Source organism: Bombina bombina, chromosome 2, assembly GCF_027579735.1.
Source record: "Bombina bombina isolate aBomBom1 chromosome 2, aBomBom1.pri, whole genome shotgun sequence".
Classification (NCBI taxonomy): Eukaryota; Metazoa; Chordata; class Amphibia; order Anura; family Bombinatoridae; genus Bombina; species Bombina bombina.
The window spans coordinates 764,913,135-764,934,134 of record NC_069500.1 but is presented as its reverse complement, the minus strand read 5'-3'; positions in this window follow the sequence as shown (position 1 = coordinate 764,934,134).

Here is a 21,000-nt window from a genome sequence, read left to right as displayed (position 1 = left end):
TCTCCTAGCAACCACTTTAAAGGAAAAGCTGCTACTTTGCCTTCATGTAGAGAGCACAGCCCCCATGTGGGGCTGTGACAGGAAGTAATGAACCCTGCACAAAACATAATTTATACTTACCTGATAAATTATTTTCTTTCCTGGTATTGAGAGTCCACAAATCCATTTGATTACTAGTGGGAATTCAACTCCTGGCCGCCAGATGGAGGCAAAGAACACCCCAGCAAAGCTTCAAGTATCCTCCCATTACCCACAATCCTCAGTCATTCAGCCGAGGAATTATGGAAAGAGAAGAAGACACAAAGGGTATAGAGGTGCCTGAGGTTTAGAAAAATGACAAAAAGCTGTCTTAACCCCTTAAAGGGACAGTCAAGTCCAAAAAAAAAACTTTCATTTTTCAAATAGGGCATGTAATTTTAAACAACTTTCCAATTTACTTTTATCAACAATTTTGCTTTGTTCTCTTGGTATTCTAGTTAAAAGCAAACCTAGGAAGACACATATGATAATTTATAAGCCCTTGAAGGCCGCCTCTATTTTATTTACTTTTCACAGCAGGGGAGAGCTAGCTCTTGTAGGCCATATAGATAGCATTGTGATCACACCTGTGGCTAATGGCAGACACTGCACTAATTGGCTAAAATGCAAGTCAATAGATAATAACTAAAAGTCATGTGATTAGGGGCGGTCAGAAGATGCTTAGATACAAGTTAGTTACAGAAGTAAAAAGTGTATTAATATAACAGTGTTGGTTTTGCAAAACTGGGGAATGGGTAATAAAGGGATTATCTATCTTTTTAAACAACAAAAATTCTGGTGTTGACTGTCCCTTTAATGACCAGACCATTTTTCAATTTTCTTACCCTTAAGGACAAGGGCTATTTTTACATTTCTGCAGTGTTTGTATTTAGCTGTCATTTTCCTCTTACTCATTTACTATACCCACACATATTATATACAGTTTTCTCGCCATTAAATGGACTTTCTAAAGATACCATTATTTTCATCATATCTTATAATTTACTATAAAAAAAATATAAAATATTATGAAAAAATTGAGAAAAACACACTTTTACTAACTTTGACCCCCAAAATCTATTACACATCTACAACCACCAAAAAAACATAATTTATGTAAGAACTTACCTGATAAATTCATTTCTTTCATATTAGCAAGAGTCCATGAGCTAGTGACGTATGGGATATACATTCCTACCAGGAGGGGCAAAGTTTCTCAAACCTCAAAATGCCTATAAATACACCCCTCACCACACCCACAAATCAGTTTAACGCATAGCCAAGAAGTGGGGTGATAAGAAAAAGGTGCGAAAGCATAAAAAATAAGGAATTGGAATAATTGTGCTTTATACAAAAAAATCATAACCACCATAAAAAGGGTGGGCCTCATGGACTCTTGCTAATATGAAAGAAATGAATTTATCAGGTAAGTTCTTACATAGATTATGTTTTCTTTCATGTAATTAGCAAGAGTCCATGAGCTAGTGACGTATGGGATAATGACTACCCAAGATGTGGATCTTCCACGCAAGAGTCACTAGAGAGGGAGGGATACAATAAAGACAGCCAATTCCGCTGAAAATAATCCACACCCAAAATAAAGTTTAAAACTTATAATGAAAAAAACTGAAATTATAAGCAGAAGAATCAAACTGAAACAGCTGCCTGAAGAACGTTTCTACCAAAAACTTGCTTTAGAAGAAGAAAACACATCAAAATGGTAGAATTTAGTAAAAGTATGCAAAGAAGACCAAGTTGCTGCTTTGCAAATCTGATCAACCGAAGCTTCATTCCTAAACGCCCAGGAAGTAGAAACTGACCTAGTAGAATGAGCTGTAATCCTTTGAGGCAGAGTTTTTACCCGACTCGACATAGGCATGATGAATTAAAGATTTTAACCAAGATGACAAAGAAATGGCAGAGGCCTTCTGACCTTTCCTAGAACCGGAAAAGATAACAAATAGACTAGAAGTCTTTCGGAAATTCTTAGTAGCTTCAGCATAATATTTCAAAGCTCTAACTACATCCAAAGAATGCAATGATTTCTCCTTAGAATTCTTAGGATTAGGACATAATGAAGGAACCACAATTTCTCTACTAATGTTGTTAGAATTCACAACCTTAGGTAAAAATTTAAAAAGAAGTTCGCAACACCGCCTTATCCTGATGAAAAATCAGAAAAGGAGACTCACAAGAAAGAGCAGATAATTCAGAAACTCTTCTAGCAGAAGAGATGGCCAAAAGAAACAAAACTTTCCAAGAAAGTAATTTAATGTCCAATGAATGCATAGGTTCAAACGGAGGAGCTTGAAGAGCCCCCAGAACCAAATTCAAACTCCAAGGAGGAGAAATTGACTTAATGACAGGTTTTATACGAACCAAAGCTTGTACAAAACAATGAATATCAGGAAGATTAGCAATCTTTCTGTGAAAAAGAACAGAAAGAGCAGAGATTTGTCCTTTCAAGGAACTTGCAGACAAACCTTTATCCAAACCATCCTGAAGAAACTGTAAAATACTCGGAATTCTAAAAGAATGCCAGGAAAAATGATGAGAAAGACACCAAGAAATGTAAGTCTTCCAGACTCTATAATATATCTTCCTAGATACAGATTTACGAGCCTGTAACATAGTATTAATCACAGAGTCAGAGAAACCTCTTTGACTAAGAATCAAGCGTTCAATCTCCATACCTTTAAATTTAAGGATTTGAGATCCTGATGGAAAAAAGGACCTTGCGACAGAAGGTCTGGTCTTAACGGAAGAGTCCACGGTTGGCAAGAGGCCATCCGGACAAGATCTGCATACCAAAACCTGTGAGGCCATGCTGGAGCCACCAGCAGAACAAACGAGCATTCCTTCAGAATCTTGGAGATTACTCTTGGAAGAAGAACTAGAGGCGGAAAGAGATAGGCAGGATGATACTTCCAAGGAAGTGACAATGCATCCACTGCTTCCGCCTGAGGATCCCTGGATCTGGACAGATACCTGGGAAGTTTCTTGTTTAGATGAGAAGCCATCAGATCTATTTCTGGAAGTCCCCACATTTGAACAATCTGAAGAAATACCTCTGGGTGAAGAGACCATTCGCCCGGATGTAACGTTTGGCGACTGAGATAATCCGCTTCCCAATTGTCTATACCTGGGATATGAACCGCAGAAACTAGACAGGAGCTGGATTCCGCCCATACCAGTATTTGAGATACTTCTTTCATAGCCAGAGGACTGTGAGTCCCTCCTTGATGATTGATGTATGCCACAGTTGTGACATTGTCTGTCTGAAAACAAATGAACGATTCTCTCTTTAGAAGAGGCCATGACTGAAGAGCTCTGAAAATTGCACGGAGTTCCAAAATATTGATTGGTAATCTCACCTCCTGAGATTCCCAAACCCCTTGTGCTGTCAGAGACCCCCAAACAGCTCCCCAACCTGTCAGACTTGCATCTGTTGAAATTACAGTCCAGGTCGGAAGAACAAAAGAAGCCCCCTGAACTAAACAATGGTGATCTGTCCACCACGTCAGAGAGTGTCGTACAATCGGTTTTAAAGATATTAATTGAGATATCTTTGTGTAATCCCTGCACCACTGGTTCAGCATACAGAGCTGAAGAGGTCGCATGTGAAAACGAGCAAAGGGGATCGCGTCCGATGCAGCAGTCATAAGACCTAGAATTTCCATGAAAAAGGCTACCGAAGGGAATGATTGTGATTGAAGGTTTCGACAAGCTGAGATCAATTTTAGACGTCTTTTGTCTGTCAGAGACAGTCATGGACACTGAATCTATCTGGAAACCTAAAAAGGTTACCCTTGTCAGAAATGCTTGAGCTTTCGCTGGATTTACTGGGACACGGGAAAGAAAAAATCTCTTTGCAGGAGACCTTATCTTGAAGCCAATTCTGTACCCTTCTGAAACAATGTTCTGAATCCAAAGATTGTGAATTGAATTGATCCAAATTTCTTTGAAAAAACGTAATCTGCCCCCTACCAGCTGGGCTGGAATGAGGTCCGTACCTTTATGTGGACTTGGGAGCTGGCTTTGGTTTTAAAAAAGGCTTGGATTTATTCCAGACTGGAGATGGTTTCCAAACTGATACCGCTCCTGTGGGTGAAGGATCAGGCTTTTGTTCCTTATTGTGACGAAAGGAACGAAAACTATTATTAGACCTAAATTTACCTTTAGATTTTTTATCCTGTGGTAAAAAAGTTCCTTTCCCTCCAGTAACAGTTGAGATAATAGAATCCAACTGAGAACCAAATAATTTATTACCCTGGAAAGAAAGGGAAAGCAAAGTTGACTTGGAAGACATATCAGCATTCCAAGTTTTAAGCCATAAAGCTCTTCTAGCTAAAATAGCTAGAGACATATACCTGACATCGACTCTAATGATATCAAAGATGGCATCACAAATAAAGTTATTAGCATGTTGAAGAAGATTAACAATGCTATGAGAATTATGATCTGTTACTTGTTGCGCTAAAGCTTCTAACCAAAAAGTTGAAGCTGCAGCAACATCCGCTAAAGATATAGCTGGTCTAAGAAGATTACCTGAACATAAGTAAGCTTTTCTTAGAAAGGATTCAATCTTCCTATCTAAAGGATCCTTAAAGGAAGTACTATCTGCCGTAGGAATAGTAGTACGTTTAGCAAGAGTAGAGATAGCCCCATCAACTTTAGGGATTTTGTCCCAAAACTCTAATCTGTCAGGTGGCACAGGATATAATTGCTTAAAACGTTTAGAAGGAGTAAATGAATTACCCAAATTATTCCATTCCCTGGAGATTACTTCAGAAATAGCATAAGGGACAGGAAAAACTTCTGGAATAACTACAGGAGATTTAAAAACCTTATTTAAACGTTTAGATTTAGTATCAAGAGGACCAGAATCCTCTATTTCTAATGCAATTAAGACTTCTTTAAGTAAAGAATGAATAAATTCCATTTTGAATAAATATGAAGATTTATCAGCATCAACCTCTGAGACAGAATCCTCTGAACCAGAGGAACCATTATCAGAATCAGAATGATGATCATTTAAAAATTCATCTGAAAAATGAGAAGTTTTAAAAGACCTTTTACGTTTACTAGAAGGAGGAATAACAGACATGGCCTTCTTAATGGATTTAGAAACAAAATCTCTTATGTTAACAGGAACACTCTGAGAATTAGATGTTGACGGAACAGCAACAGGTAATGTAACATTACTAAAGGAAATATTATCTGCATTAACAAGTTTGTCATGACATTCATTACAAACAACAGCTGGAGGAACAGATACCACAAGTTTACAGCAGATACACTTAACTTTGGTCGATCCAGCACCAGGCAGCGTTTTTCCAGAAGTATCTTCTGACTCAGTGTCAATCTGGGACATCTTGCAATATGTAATAGAAAAAACAACATATAAAGCAAAATTGATCAAATTCCTTAAAAGACAGTTTCAGGAATGGGAAACAATGCCAGTGAACAAACTTCTAGCAACCAGAAGCAATAAAAAATGAGACTTAAATAATGTGGAGACAATAGTGACGCGCATATTTTTTAGCGCCAAAAAAGACGCCCACATTATTCGGCGACTAAATGCTTTTGGCGCCAAAAATGACGCCACATCCGAAACGCCGACACTTTTGGCGCAAAAAACGTAAAAAATGACGCAACTTCCGGCGACACGTATGACGCCGGAAACAGAAAAAAAAATTTGCGCCAAAAAAGTCAGCGCCAAGAATGACGCAATAAAATGAAGCATTTTCAGCCCCCGCGAGCCTAACAGCCCACAGGAAAAAAAGTCAAATTTTAAGGTAAGAAAAAAATTGATTTATTCATATGCATTATCCCAAATATGAAACTGACTGTCTGAAATAAGGAACGTTGAACATTCTGAGTCAAGGCAAATAAATGTTTGAATACATATATTTAGAACTTTATATAAAAGTGCCCAACCATAGCTTAGAGTGTCACAGAAAATAAGACTTACTTACCCCAGGACACTCATCTACATGTAGTAGAAAGCCAAACCAGTACTGAAACGAGAATCAGTAGAGGTAATGGTATATATAAGAGTATATCGTCGATCTGAAAAGGGAGGTAAGAGATGAATCTCTACGACCGATAACAGAGAACCTATGAAATAGACCCCGTAGAAGGAGATCATTGAATTCAAATAGGCAATACTCTCCTCACATCCCTCTGACATTCACTGCACGCTGAGAGGAAAACCGGGCTCCAACCTGCTGCGGAGCACATATCAACGTAGAATCTAGCACAAACTTATTTCACCACCTCCATAGGAGGCAAAGTTTGTAAAAACTGATTTGTGGGTGTGGTGAGGGGTGTATTTATAGGCATTTTGAGGTTTGGGAAACTTTGCCCCTCTTGGTAGGAATGTTTATCCCATACGTCACTAGTTCATGGAGTCTTTCTAATTATATGAAAGAAACACCCATGTTAAATAGTTTTTATCTTATTTTTTATTTATTTTTTATTTTTGTCCTGAGTTTAGAAATACCCAATGTTTACATGTTCTTTGCTTTTTTTTGCAAGTTATAGGGCAATAAGTACAAGTAGCACTTTGCTATTTCCAACCCATTTTTTTTTTTTTCAAAACTAGCGATAGTTACATTGGAACACTGATATATGTCAGGAATTACTGAATAACCCTTCACATGTATATATTTTTTAAAAGAAGTCAACCTAAGGTATTAAACTTGGGGTATTTTGACTCTTTTCATGCAACCATTTTACCACCAATCAATGCCAAAGTTTGAAAAGAAAAAAAAATAAGTGGTGAATTTTTGACAAAATAGCAATTTAAGAATACATCTACTGAGAATGTTAAGGGTTACTGCCAAATTACACCACAATATGTGTTCAGCAACATCTCCTGAGTACAGTGATACCACCCATGAATAGGTTTGTTGGGTTCTCTGGGGGCTAAGAGGCAGTATTTGTAGGGGGCACATTCCAGTTTTCCAACTTGGAATTTTCACATCTGCCATCATGCACCCATGTCCTATTTAGGACATTTCTGAAGCCAGCCAATGTAATTTACCCCCATCAAACCATATATTTTTGAAAAGTAGACACCCTAGGGTATTTGAAATGGTGGTATTTTAACACTTTCCATGCACTAATGCAACCACTAGTCTTTGTCAAACGTTTGGGTAGTCATTTTGTTGTGTTATTTTTCATACACATTGTATTTTAGGCATGGATTCTCAATTCCTGTTATGTGTTACTGTCCAAAGACACCTCAATATGTGTTCAACAACATCTCCTGAGTACAGTGATGCCACCCATGAATAGGTTTGTCCACTTCTCAGGGGGCTAAAAGGTCTTAATTTTTAGGGGGTGCATTCCAGTTTTCCAACTTGAATTTTTCACATCTGTCATCATGCACCCATGTCCTATTTGGGACATTTCTGAAGCTGTACCCTTCTGAAACAATGTTCTGAATCCAAAGATTGTGAATTGAATTGATCCAAATTTCTTTGAAAAAACGTAATCTGCCCCCTACCAGCTGGGCTGGAATGAGGTCCGTACCTTTATGTGGACTTGGGAGCTGGCTTTGGTTTTAAAAAAGGCTTGGATTTATTCCAGACTGGAGATGGTTTCCAAACTGATACCGCTCCTGTGGGTGAAGGATCAGGCTTTTGTTCCTTATTGTGACGAAAGGAACGAAAACGATTATTAGACCTAAATTTACCTTTAGATTTTTTATCCTGTGGTAAAAAAGTTCCTTTCCCTCCAGTAACAGTTGAGATAATAGAATCCAACTGAGAACCAAATAATTTATTACCCTGGAAAGAAAGGGAAAGCAAAATTGACTTGGAAGACATATCAGCATTCCAAGTTTTAAGCCATAAAGCTCTTCTAGCTAAAATAGCTAGAGACATATACCTGACATCGACTCTAATGATATCAAAGATGGCATCACAAATAAAGTTATTAGCATGTTGAAGAAGATTAACAATGCTATGAGAATTATGATCTGTTACTTGTTGCGCTAAAGCTTCTAACCAAAAAGTTGAAGCTGCAGCAACATCCGCTAAAGATATAGCTGGTCTAAGAAGATTACCTGAACATAAGTAAGCTTTTCTTAGAAAGGATTCAATCTTCCTATCTAAAGGATCCTTAAAGGAAGTACTATCTGCCGTAGGAATAGTAGTACGTTTAGCAAGAGTAGAGATAGCCCCATCAACTTTAGGGATTTTGTCCCAAAACTCTAATCTGTCAGGTGGCACAGGATATAATTGCTTAAAACGTTTAGAAGGAGTAAATGAATTACCCAAATTATTCCATTCCCTGGAGATTACTTCAGAAATAGCATCAGGGACAGGAAAAACTTCTGGAATAACTACAGGAGATTTAAAAACCTTATTTAAACGTTTAGATTTAGTATCAAGAGGACCAGAATCCTCTATTTCTAATGCAATTAAGACTTCTTTAAGTAAAGAACGAATAAATTCCATTTTGAATAAATATGAAGATTTATCAGCATCAACCTCTGAGACAGAATCCTCTGAACCAGAGGAACCATTATCAGAATCAGAATGATGATCATTTAAAAATTCATCTGAAAAATGAGAAGTTTTAAAAGACCTTTTACGTTTACTAGAAGGAGGAATAACAGACATGGCCTTCTTAATGGATTTAGAAACAAAATCTCTTATGTTAACAGGAACACTCTGAGAATTAGATGTTGACGGAACAGCAACAGGTAATGTAACATTACTAAAGGAAATATTATCTGCATTAACAAGTTTGTCATGACATTCATTACAAACAACAGCTGGAGGAACAGATACCACAAGTTTACAGCAGATACACTTAACTTTGGTCGATCCAGCACCAGGCAGCGTTTTTCCAGAAGTATCTTCTGACTCAGTGTCAATCTGGGGCATCTTGCAATATGTAATAGAAAAAACAACATATAAAGCAAAATTGATCAAATTCCTTAAAAGACAGTTTCAGGAATGGGAAACAATGCCAGTGAACAAACTTCTAGCAACCAGAAGCAATAAAAAATGAGACTTAAATAATGTGGAGACAATAGTGACGCCCATATTTTTTAGCGCCAAAAAAGACGCCCACATTATTCGGCGACTAAATGCTTTTGGCGCCAAAAATGACGCCACATCCGAAACGCCGACACTTTTGGCGCAAAAAACGTCAAAAATGACGCAACTTCCGGCGACACGTATGACGCCGGAAACAGAAAAAAAATTTTGCGCCAAAAAAGTCAGCGCCAAGAATGACGCAATAAAATGAAGCATTTTCAGCCCCCGCGAGCCTAACAGCCCACAGGAAAAAAAGTCAAATTTTAAGGTAAGAAAAAAATTGATTTATTCATATGCATTATCCCAAATATGAAACTGACTGTCTGAAATAAGGAACGTTGAACATTCTGAGTCAAGGCAAATAAATGTTTGAATACATATATTTAGAACTTTATATAAAAGTGCCCAACCATAGCTTAGAGTGTTACAGAAAATAAGACTTACTTACCCCAGGACACTCATCTACATGTAGTAGAAAGCCAAACCAGTACTGAAACGAGAATCAGTAGAGGTAATGGTATATATAAGAGTATATCGTCGATCTGAAAAGGGAGGTAAGAGATGAATCTCTACGACCGATAACAGAGAACCTATGAAATAGACCCCGTAGAAGGAGATCATTGAATTCAAATAGGCAATACTCTCCTCACATCCCTCTGACATTCACTGCACGCTGAGAGGAAAACCGGGCTCCAACCTGCTGCGGAGCACATATCAACGTAGAATCTAGCACAAACTTATTTCACCACCTCCATAGGAGGCAAAGTTTGTAAAAACTGATTTGTGGGTGTGGTGAGGGGTGTATTTATAGGCATTTTGAGGTTTGGGAAACTTTGCCCCTCCTGGTAGGAATGTTTATCCCATACGTCACTAGTTCATGGAGTCTTGCTAATTACATGAAAGAAACACCCATGTTAAATAGTTTTTATCTTATTTTTTATTTATTTTTTATTTTTGTCCTGAGTTTAGAAATACCCAATGTTTACATGTTCTTTGTTTTTTTTTGCAAGTTATAGGGCAATAAGTACAAGTAGCACTTTGCTATTTCCAACCCATTTTTTTTTTTTTCAAAACTAGCGATAGTTACATTGGAACACTGATATATGTCAGGAATTACTGAATAACCCTTCACATGTATATATTTTTTAAAAGAAGTCAACCTAAGGTATTAAACTTGGGGTATTTTGACTCTTTTCATGCAACCATTTTACCACCAATCAATGCCAAAATTTGAATAGAAAAAAAAATAAGTGGTGAATTTTTGACAAAATAGCAATTTAAGAATACATCTACTGAGAATGTTAAGGGTTACTGCCAAATTACACCACAATATGTGTTCAGCAACATCTCCTGAGTACAGTGATACCACCCATGAATAGGTTTGTTGGGTTCTCTGGGGGCTAAGAGGCAGTATTTGTAGGGGGCACATTCCAGTTTTCCAACTTGGAATTTTCACATCTGCCATCATGCACCCATGTCCTATTTAGGACATTTCTGAAGCCAGCCAATGTAATTTACCCCCATCAAACCATATATTTTTGAAAAGTAGACACCCTAGGGTATTTGAAATGGTGGTATTTTAACACTTTCCATGCACTAATGCAACCACTAGTCTTTGTCAAACGTTTGGGTAGTCATTTTGTTGTGTTATTTTTCATACACATTGTATTTTAGGCATGGATTCTCAATTCCTGTTATGTGTTACTGTCCAAAGACACCTCAATATGTGTTCAACAACATCTCCTGAGTACAGTGATGCCACCCATGAATAGGTTTGTCCAGTTCTCAGGGGGCTAAAAGGTCTTAATTTTTAGGGGGTGCATTCCAGTTTTCCAACTTGAATTTTTCACATCTGTCATCATGCACCCATGTCCTATTTGGGACATTTCTGAAGCTGGCCAATGTAATTTACCCCCATCAAACCATATATTTTTGAAAAGTAGACACTCTAGGGTATTTGAAATGGTGGTATTTTAACACTTTCCATGCACTAATGCAACCACTAGTCTTTGTCAAACGTTTGGGTAGTCATTTTGTTGTGTTATTTTTCATACACATTGTACTTTAGGCATGGATTATCAATTCCTGTTATGTGTTACTGCCAAAAAACATCCCAATATGTGTTCAGCAACATCTCCTGAGTACAGTGATTCCACCCATATATACAGGGAGTGCAGAATTATTAGGCAAATTAGTATTTTGACCACATCATCCTCTTTATGCATGTTGTCTTACTCCAAGCTGTATAGGTTCGAAAGCCTACTACCAATTAAGCATATTAGGTGAGGTGCATCTCTGTAATGAGAAGGGGTGTGGTCTAATGACATCAACACCCTATGGCCTAGATTTGGAGTTTGGCGGTAGATGGGCTGTTAACGCTCCGCAGGCTTTTTTCTGGCCGCACCATAAATTTAACTCTGGTATCGAGAGTTCAAACAAATGCTGCGTTAGGCTCCAAAAAAGGAGCGTAGAGCATTTTTACCGCAAATGCAACTCTCGATACCAGAGTTGCTTACGGACGCGGCCAGCCTCAAAAACGTGCTCGTGCACGATATCCCCATAGGAAACAATGGGGCTGTTTGAGCTGAAAAAAAACCTAACACCTGCAAAAAAGCAGCGTTCAGCTCCTAACGCAGCCCCATTGTTTCCTATGGGGAAACACTTCCTACGTCTGCACCTAACACTCTAACATGTACCCCGAGTCTAAACACCCCTAACCTTACACTTATTAACCCCTAATCTGCCGCTCCCGCTATCGCTGACCCCTGCATATTTTTTTTAACCCCTAATCTGCCGCTCCGTAAACCGCCGCAACCTACGTTATCCCTATGTACCCCTAATCTGCTGCCCTAACATCGCCGACCCCTATATTATATTTATTAACCCCTAATCTGCCCCCCACAATGTCGCCGACACCTGCCTACACTTATTAACCCCTAATCTGCCGAGCGGACCTGAGCGCTACTATAATAAAGTTATTAACCCCTAATCCGCCTCACTAACCCTATCATAAATAGTATTAACCCCTAATCTGCCCTCCCTAACATCGCCGACACCTACCTTCAATTATTAACCCCTAATCTGACGACCGGAGCTCATCGCTACTATAATAAATGGATTAACCCCTAAAGCTAAGTCTAACCCTAACACTAACACCCCCCTAACTTAAATATAATTTACATCTAACGAAATTAATTAACTCTTATTAAATAACTTATTCCTATTTAAAGCTAAATACTTACCTGTAAAATAAATCCTAATATAGCTACAATATAAATTATAATTATATTATAGCTATTTTAGGATTAATATTTATTTTACAGGCAACTTTGTAATTATTTTAACCAGGTACAATAGCTATTAAATAGTTAAGAACTATTTAATAGTTACCTAGTTAAAATAATAACAAATTTACCTGTAAAATAAATCCTAACCTAAGATATAATTAAACCTAACACTACCCTATCAATAAATTAATTAAATAAACTACCTACAATTACCTACAATTAACCTAACACTACACTATCAATAAATTAATTAAACACAATTCCTACAAATAAATACAATTAAATAAACTAGCTAAAGTACAAAAAATAAAAAATAACTAAGTTACAAAAAATAAAAAAATATTTACAAACATCAGAAAATTATTACAACAATTTTAAACTAATTACACCTACTCTAAGCCCCCTAATAAAATAACAGACCCCCAAAATAAAAAATTCCCTACCCTATTCTAAATTAAAAAAGTTAAAAGCTCTTTTACCTTACCAGCCCTGAACAGGGCCCTTTGCGGGGCATGCCCCAAGAATTTCAGCTCTTTTGCCTGTAAAAAAAACACATACAATACCCCCCCCCCCAACATTACAACCCACCACCCACATACCCCTAATCTAACCCAAACCCCCCTTAAATAAACCTAACACTAAGCCCCTGAAGATCTTCCTACCTTGTCTTCACCATCCAGGTATCACCGATCCGTCCTGGCTCCAACATCTTCATCCAACCCAAGCGGGGGTTGGCGATCCATCATCCGGTGGCTGAAGAGGTCCAGAAGAGGCTCCAAAGTCTTCCTCCTATCCGGCAAGAAGAGGACATCCGGACCGGCAAACATCTTCTCCAAGCGGCATCTTCGATCTTCTTGCATCCGGTGCGGAGCGGGTCCATCTTGAAGCAGGCGACGCGGATCCATCCTCTTCTTCCGTTGTCTCCCGACGAATGACGGTTCCTTTAAGGGACGTCATCCAAGATGGCGTCCCTTGAATACCGATTGGCTGATAGGATTCTATCAGCCAATCGGAATTAAGGTAGGAATACTCTGATTGGCTGATGGAATCAGCCAATCAGAATCAAGTTCAATCCGATTGGCTGATCCAATCAGCCAATCAGATTGAGCTTGCATTCTATTGGCTGTTCCGATCAGCCAATAGAATGCGAGCTCAATCTGATTGGCTGATTGGATCAGCCAATCGGATTGAACTTGATTCTGATTGGCTGATTCCATCAGCCAATCAGAATATTCCTACCTTAATTCCGATTGGCTGATAGAATCCTATCAGCCAATCGGAATCAAGGGACGCCATCTTGGATGACGTCCCTTAAAGGAACCGTCATTCGTCGGGAGACAACGGAAGAAGAGGATGGATCCGCGTCGCCTGCTTCAAGATGGACCCGCTCCGCACCGGATGCAAGAAGATCGAAGATGCCGCTTGGAGAAGATGTTTGCCGGTCCGGATGTCCTCTTCTTGCCGGATAGGAGGAAGACTTTGGAGCCTCTTCTGGACCTCTTCAGCCACCGGATGATGGATCGCCAACCCCCGCTTGGGTTGGATGAAGATGTTGGAGCCAGGACGGATCGGTGATACCTGGATGGTGAAGACAAGGTAGGAAGATCTTCAGGGGCTTAGTGTTAGGTTTATTTAAGGGGGGTTTGGGTTAGATTAGGGGTATGTGGGTGGTGGGTTGTAATGTTGGGGGGGGGTATTGTATGTGTTTTTTTTACAGGCAAAAGAGCTGAAATTCTTGGGGCATGCCCCGCAAAGGGCCCTGTTCAGGGCTGGTAAGGTAAAAGAGCTTTTAACTTTTTTAATTTAGAATAGGGTAGGGAATTTTTTATTTTGGGGGGCTTTGTTATTTTATTAGGGGGCTTAGAGTAGGTGTAATTAGTTTAAAATTGTTGTAATAATTTTCTGATGTTTGTAAATATTTTTTTATTTTTTGTAACTTAGTTCTTTTTTATTTTTTGTACTTTAGCTAGTTTATTTAATTGTATTTATTTGTAGGAATTGTGTTTAATTAATTTATTGATAGTGTAGTGTTAGGTTAATTGTAGGTAATTGTAGGTAGTTTATTTAATTAATTTATTGATAGGGTAGTGTTAGGTTTAATTATATCTTAGGTTAGGATTTATTTTACAGGTAAATTTGTTATTATTTTAACTAGGTAACTATTAAATAGTTCTTAACTATTTAATAGCTATTGTACCTGGTTAAAATAATTACAAAGTTGCCTGTAAAATAAATATTAATCCTAAAATAGCTATGATATAATTATAATTTATATTGTAGCTATATTAGGATTTATTTTACAGGTAAGTATTTAGCTTTAAATAGGAATAATTTATTTAATAAGAGTTAATTAATTTCGTTAGATGTAAATTATATTTAAGTTAGGGGGGTGTTAGTGTTAGGGTTAGACTTAGCTTTAGGGGTTAATCCATTTATTATAGTAGCGATGAGCTCCGGTCGTCAGATTAGGGGTTAATAATTGAAGGTAGGTGTTGGCGATGTTAGGGAGGGCAGATTAGGGGTTAATACTATTTATGATAGGGTTAGTGAGGCGGATTAGGGGTTAATAACTTTATTATAGTAGCGCTCAGGTCCGCTCGGCAGATTAGGGGTTAATAAGTGTAGGCAGGTGTCGGCGACGTTGAGGGGGGCAGATTAGGGGTTAATAAATATAATATAGGGGTCGGCGGTGTTAGGGGCAGCAGATTAGGGGTACATAAGGATAACGTAGGTGGCGGTCGGCAGATTAGGGGTTAAAAAATTTAAATCGAGTGGCGGCGATGTGGGGGGACCTCGGTTTAGGGGTACATAGGTAATTTATGGGTGTTAGTGTACTTTAGGGTACAGTAGTTAAGAGCTTTATGAATCGGCGTTAGCCCAGAAAGCTCTTAACTCCTGCTATTTTCCGGCGGCTGGAGTTTTGTCGTTAGAGCTCTAACGCTCACTTCAGAAACGACTCTAAATACCAGCATTAGAAAGATCCCATTGAAAAGATAGGATACGCAATTGACGTAAGGGGATCTGCGGTATGGAAAAGTCGCGGCTGAAAAGTGAGCGTTAGACCCTTTAATCACTGACTCCAAATACCGGCGGTAGCCTAAAACCAGCGTTAGGAGCCTCTAACGCTGGTTTTCACGGCTAACGCCAAACTCCAAATCTAGGCCTATATCAGGTGTGCATAATTATTAGGCAACTTCCTTTCCTTTGGCAAAATGGGTCAAAAGAAGGACTTGACAGGCTCAGAAAAGTCAAAAATAGTGAGATATCTTGCAGAGGGATGCAGCACTCTTAAAATTGCAAAGCTTCTGAAGCGTGATCATCGAACAATCCAGCGTTTCATTCAAAATAGTCAACAGGGTCGCAAGAAGCGTGTGGAAAAACCAAGGCGCAAAATAACTGCCCATGAACTGAGAAAAGTCAAGCGTGCAGCTGCCAAGATGCCACTTGCCACCAGTTTGGCCGTATTTCAGAGCTGCAACATTACTGGAGTGCCCAAAAGCACAAGGTGTGCAATACTCAGAGACATGGCCAAGGTAAGAAAGGCTGAAAGATGACCACCACTGAACAAGACGCACAAGCTGAAACATCAAGACTGGGCCAAGAAATATCTCAAGACTGATTTTTCTAAGGTTTTATGGACTGATGAAATGAGAGCGAGTCTTGATGGGCCAGATGGATGGGCCCGTGGCTGGATTGGTAAAGGGCAGAGAGCTCCAGTCCGACTCAGACGCCAGCAAGATGGAGGTGGAGTACTGGTTTGGGCTGGTATCATCAAAGATGAGCTTGTGGGGCCTTTTCGGGTTGAGGATGGAGTCAAGCTCAACTCCCAGTCCTACTGCCAGTTTCTGGAAGACACCTTCTTCAAGCAGTGGTACAGGAAGAAGTCTGCATCCTTCAAGAAAAACATGATTTTCATGCAGGACAATGCTCCATCACACGCGTCCAAGTACTCCACAGCGTGGCTGGCAAGAAAGGGTATAAAAGAAGAAAATCTAATGACATGGCCTCCTTGTTCACCTGATCTGAACCCCATTGAGAACCTGTGGTCCATCATCAAATGTGAGATTTACAAGGAGGGAAAACAGTACACCTCTCTGAACAGTGTCTGGGAGGCTGTGGTTGCTGCTGCACGCAATGTTGATGGTGAACAGATCAAAACATTGACATAATCCATGGATGGCAGGCTTTTGAGTGTCCTTGCAAAGAAAGGTGGCTATATTGGTCACTGATTTGTTTTTGTTTTGTTTTTGAATGTCAGAAATGTATATTTGTGAATGTTGAGATGTTATATTGGTTTCACTAGTAAAAATAAATAATTGAAATGGGTATATATTTGTTTTTTGTTAAGTTGCCTAATAATTATGCACAGTAATAGTCACCTGCACACACAGATATCCCCCTAAAATAGCTAAAACTAAAAACAAACTAAAAACTACTTCCAAAAATATTCAGCTTTGATATTAATGAGTTTTTTGGGTTCATTGAGAACATGGTTGTTGTTCAATAATAAAATTAATCCTCAAAAATACAACTTGCCTAATAATTTTGCACTCCCTGTAGGTGTGTCAGGTTCTCCGGGGGCTAAAAGGCAGATATTATTTCCAGGTGTATAAGCATCTGCAAACCTGGCAGTGAAGTGGGTAATCAGCCTGTGTAACTGGGGGTGCTCCCTAGGGGGGCTAAGGCTGTTGTGATTAAAATGCATGAAATTAAGTATTTTATACCTTTGCCTAGGCATAGACTGTCTGTAAATGGGGGTACAGCAGATGGGGCTAGTGCTGCAGTAGGAGCGGGTGGGTGGCTTCTTGATTATGCCCATCAGCATTGTGAGTGCCCAGAATTTTAGATATTCTGGCACATCAATGGGGGCCCATTGCTGTTTTGCCCAAAAAGACTGAGGCTTAGCAGCATGGAATTGCTGGGCATATACATTAGTTTGGGAGACAATGTTCCCCAAAACATCATCCCCCAGAAAAAGCTGCATAAATTGAAGGGGGGTAAATCCTGTGATATCCAGATTGATGCCAGGATTTTCTGTGAAAGGAGGGATATCTGGCCTCTGGAGATTAGGCACTACCTACTCCATAGCAGCTGGAGCAACACGTCTCCTGGCAGGAGGCTCAGCAGCCACAGATACATCACTAGCGCTATATTCATTTCTAGATACACTTATTTCACTAGATGATGTATCTGAGCACTGACCAGGGTAAAAATCAGAGCCTGCGTCAGAGGTAGAGGCCTCAGAATCTGAAGCCAGGATGGCATAAGCCTCGTCAGCAGTATAAAAACACTGCCATTTTATATATATATATATATATATATATATATATATATATATATATATATATATATATGTATAACAGAATTTATGCTTACCTGATAAATTACTTTCTCCAACATTGGTGTGTCCGGTCCACGGCGTCATCCTTACTTGTGGGAATATCTCTTCCCCAACAGGAAATGGCAAAGAGTCCCAGCAAAGCTGGCCATATAGTCCCTCCTAGGCTCCGCCCACCCCAGTCATTCTCTTTGCCGTTGCACAGGCAACATCTCCACGGAGATGGTTAAGAGTTTTTTGGTGTTTATATGTAGTTTTTTATTCTTCTATCAAGTGTTTGTTATTTTAAAATAGTGCTGGTATGTACTATTTACTCTGAAACAGAAAAGGATGAAGATTTCTGTTTGTGAGAGGAAGATGATTTTAGCAGACAGTAACTAAAATCGATTGCTGTTTCCACATAGGACTGTTGAGATGAAGTAACTTCAGTTGGGGGAAACAGTTAGCAGACTTTTCTGCTTAAGGTATGACTAGCCATATTTCTAACAAGACCATGTAATGCTGGAAGGCTGTCATTTCCCCTCATGGGGACCGGTAAGCCATCTTCTTCGTCAAGCAAACAGAATAAAGGGCTTAATATGGGCTATAAAACTGGTAGACACTTTTATGGGCTAAATCGATTGCTTATTTGTGCATTTTATACATGTTTATGCTGATAATTCACATTTATAAACTTGGGGAACGTTTTTTAACGGCAGGCACTATGTTAGACACCATTTCCAGTCAGGGAGGGCCTTCCCAGTTGTAGGCTGAGCCTCATTTTCGCGCCATTACTGCGCAGTTGTTTTTGAGAGCAAGACATGCAGATGCATGTGTGAGGATCTGAAAGTAGCTGGAAAAGTTTCTAGAAGGCGTCACTTGGTATCGTATTCCCCTCTGGGCTTGGTTAGGTCACAGCAAAGGCTATAGCTGGGACTGTATAGGGGTTAAATTTGTAAACGGCTCCGGTTCCGTTATTTTAGGGGTTAAAGCTCTGAAAATTGGTGTGCAATACTCTTAATGCTTTAAGACACTGTGGTGAAATTATTTGAACAATTCCTTCATACTTTTTCACATATTCAGTAATAAAGTGTTTTCTGTTTAACATTTAAAGAGACAGTAACGGTTTTGTTTTAAAACGTTTTTTGTGCTTTATTGACAAGTTTAAGCCTGTTTAACATGTCTTCGGATAAGCTATGTTCTATATGTATGAAAGCCAATGTGTCCCCATTTAAATTTGTGTGATAATTGTGCCATAGCGTCCAAACAAAGTAAGGACAGTTCTGCCACAGATAATGAAATTGCCCAAGATGATTCCTCAGATGAGGGGAGTAAACATGATACTACATCATCTCCTACTGTGTCTACACCAGTTTTGCCCACGCAGGAGGCCCCTAGTACATCTAGCGCGCCAATACTTATTACCATGCAACAATTGACGGCTGTAATGGATAACTCCATAGCAAATATTTTATCCAAAATGCCTACATATCAGAGAAAGCGCAATTGCTCTGTTTTAAACACTGAAGAGCAGGAGGGCGCTGATGATAATTGTTCTGTCATACCCTCACACCAATCTGAAGTGGCCATGAGGGAGGTTTTGTCAGATGGGGAAATTTCAGATTCAGAAAAAAATTCTCAACAAGCTGAACCTGATGTTGTGACATTTAAATTTAAATTAGAACATCTCCGCGCACTGCTTAAAGAGGTGTTATCTACTCTGGATGATTGTGACAACTTGGTCATTCCAGAGAAATTATGTAAGATGGACAAGTTCCTAGAGGTTCCGGTGCACCCCGACGCTTTTCCTATACCCAAGCGGGTGGCGGACATAGTGAATAAGGAGTGGGAAAAGCCCGGCATACCTTTTGTCCCCCCCCCCCCCTATATTTAAGAAATTATTTCCTATGGTCGACCCCAGAAAGGACTTATGGCAGACAGTCCCTAAGGTCGAGGGGGCAGTTTCTACTCTAAACAAGCGCACTACTATTCCTATCAAGGATAGTTGTGCTTTCAAAGATCCTATGGATAAAAAATTGGAGGGTTTGCTTAAAAAGATTTTTGTACAGCAAGGTTACCTTCTACAACCCATTTTGTGCATTGTTCCTGTCACTACAGCAGCGTGGTTCTGGTTCGAGGAACTAGAAAAGTCGCTCAGTAGAGAGACTCCATATGAGGAGGTTATGGACAGAGTTCACTCACTTAAGTTGGCTAACTCTTTTATTTTAGATGCCGCTTTGCAATTAGCTAGATTAGCGGCGAAAAATTCAGGGTTTGCAATTGTGGCGCGCAGAGCGCTTTGGCTAAAGTCTTGGTCAGCGGATGTGTCATCCAAGACAAAATTGCTTAACATCCCTTTCAAAGGTAAAACTCTATTTGGACCAGAATTGAAAGAGATTATCTCAGACATCACTGGGGGAAAGGGCCACGCCCTTCCACAAGATAGGCCTTTCAAGGCCAAGAATAAGTCTAATTTTCGTTCCTTTCGCAATTTCAGGAACGGACCGGCCTCTAATTCTGCATCCTCTAAGCAAGAGGGTAATGCCTCACAACCCAAACCAGCCTGGAAACCGATGCAAGGCTGGAACAAGGGTAAGCAGGCCAAGAAGCCTGCTGCTGCTAACAAAACAGCATGAAGGAGTAGCCCCCGATCCGGGACCGGATCTAGTAGGGGACAGACTCTGTCTCTTTGCTCAGGCTTGGGCAAGAGATGTTCAGGATCCCTGGGCACTAGAAATAGTTTCTCAGGGTTATCTTCTGGAATTCAGGGAACTACCCCCAAGGGGAAGGTTCCACATGTCTCACTTATCCTTAAACCAAATAAAGAGACAGGCGTTCTTACATTGTGTAGAAGACCTGTGAAAGATGGGAGTGATACACCCAGTTCCAATAAAGGAACAAGGAATGGGATTTTATTCAAATCTGTTCGTAGTTCCCAAAAAAGAGGGAACTTTCAGACCAATTTTGGATTTGAAGATCCTAAACAAATTTCTCAGGGTACCATCGTTCAAGATGGAAACCATTCGAACGATTCTACCCACTATCCAGGAAGGTCAATTTATGACTACCGTGGATCTAAAGGATGCGTACCTACATATTCCTATCCACAAAGAACATCATCAGTTCCTAAGGTTCGCCTTTCTGGACAAACATTACCAGTTTGTGGCCCTCCCATTCGGGTTAGCCACTGCTCCAAGGATTTTCACAAAGGTACTACGGTCCCTTCTAGCGGTTCTAAGACCGAGGGGCATTGCAGTAGTACCTTACTTGGACGACATTCTAATACAAGCGTCGTCCCTGTCAAAAGCAAAGGCTCATACAG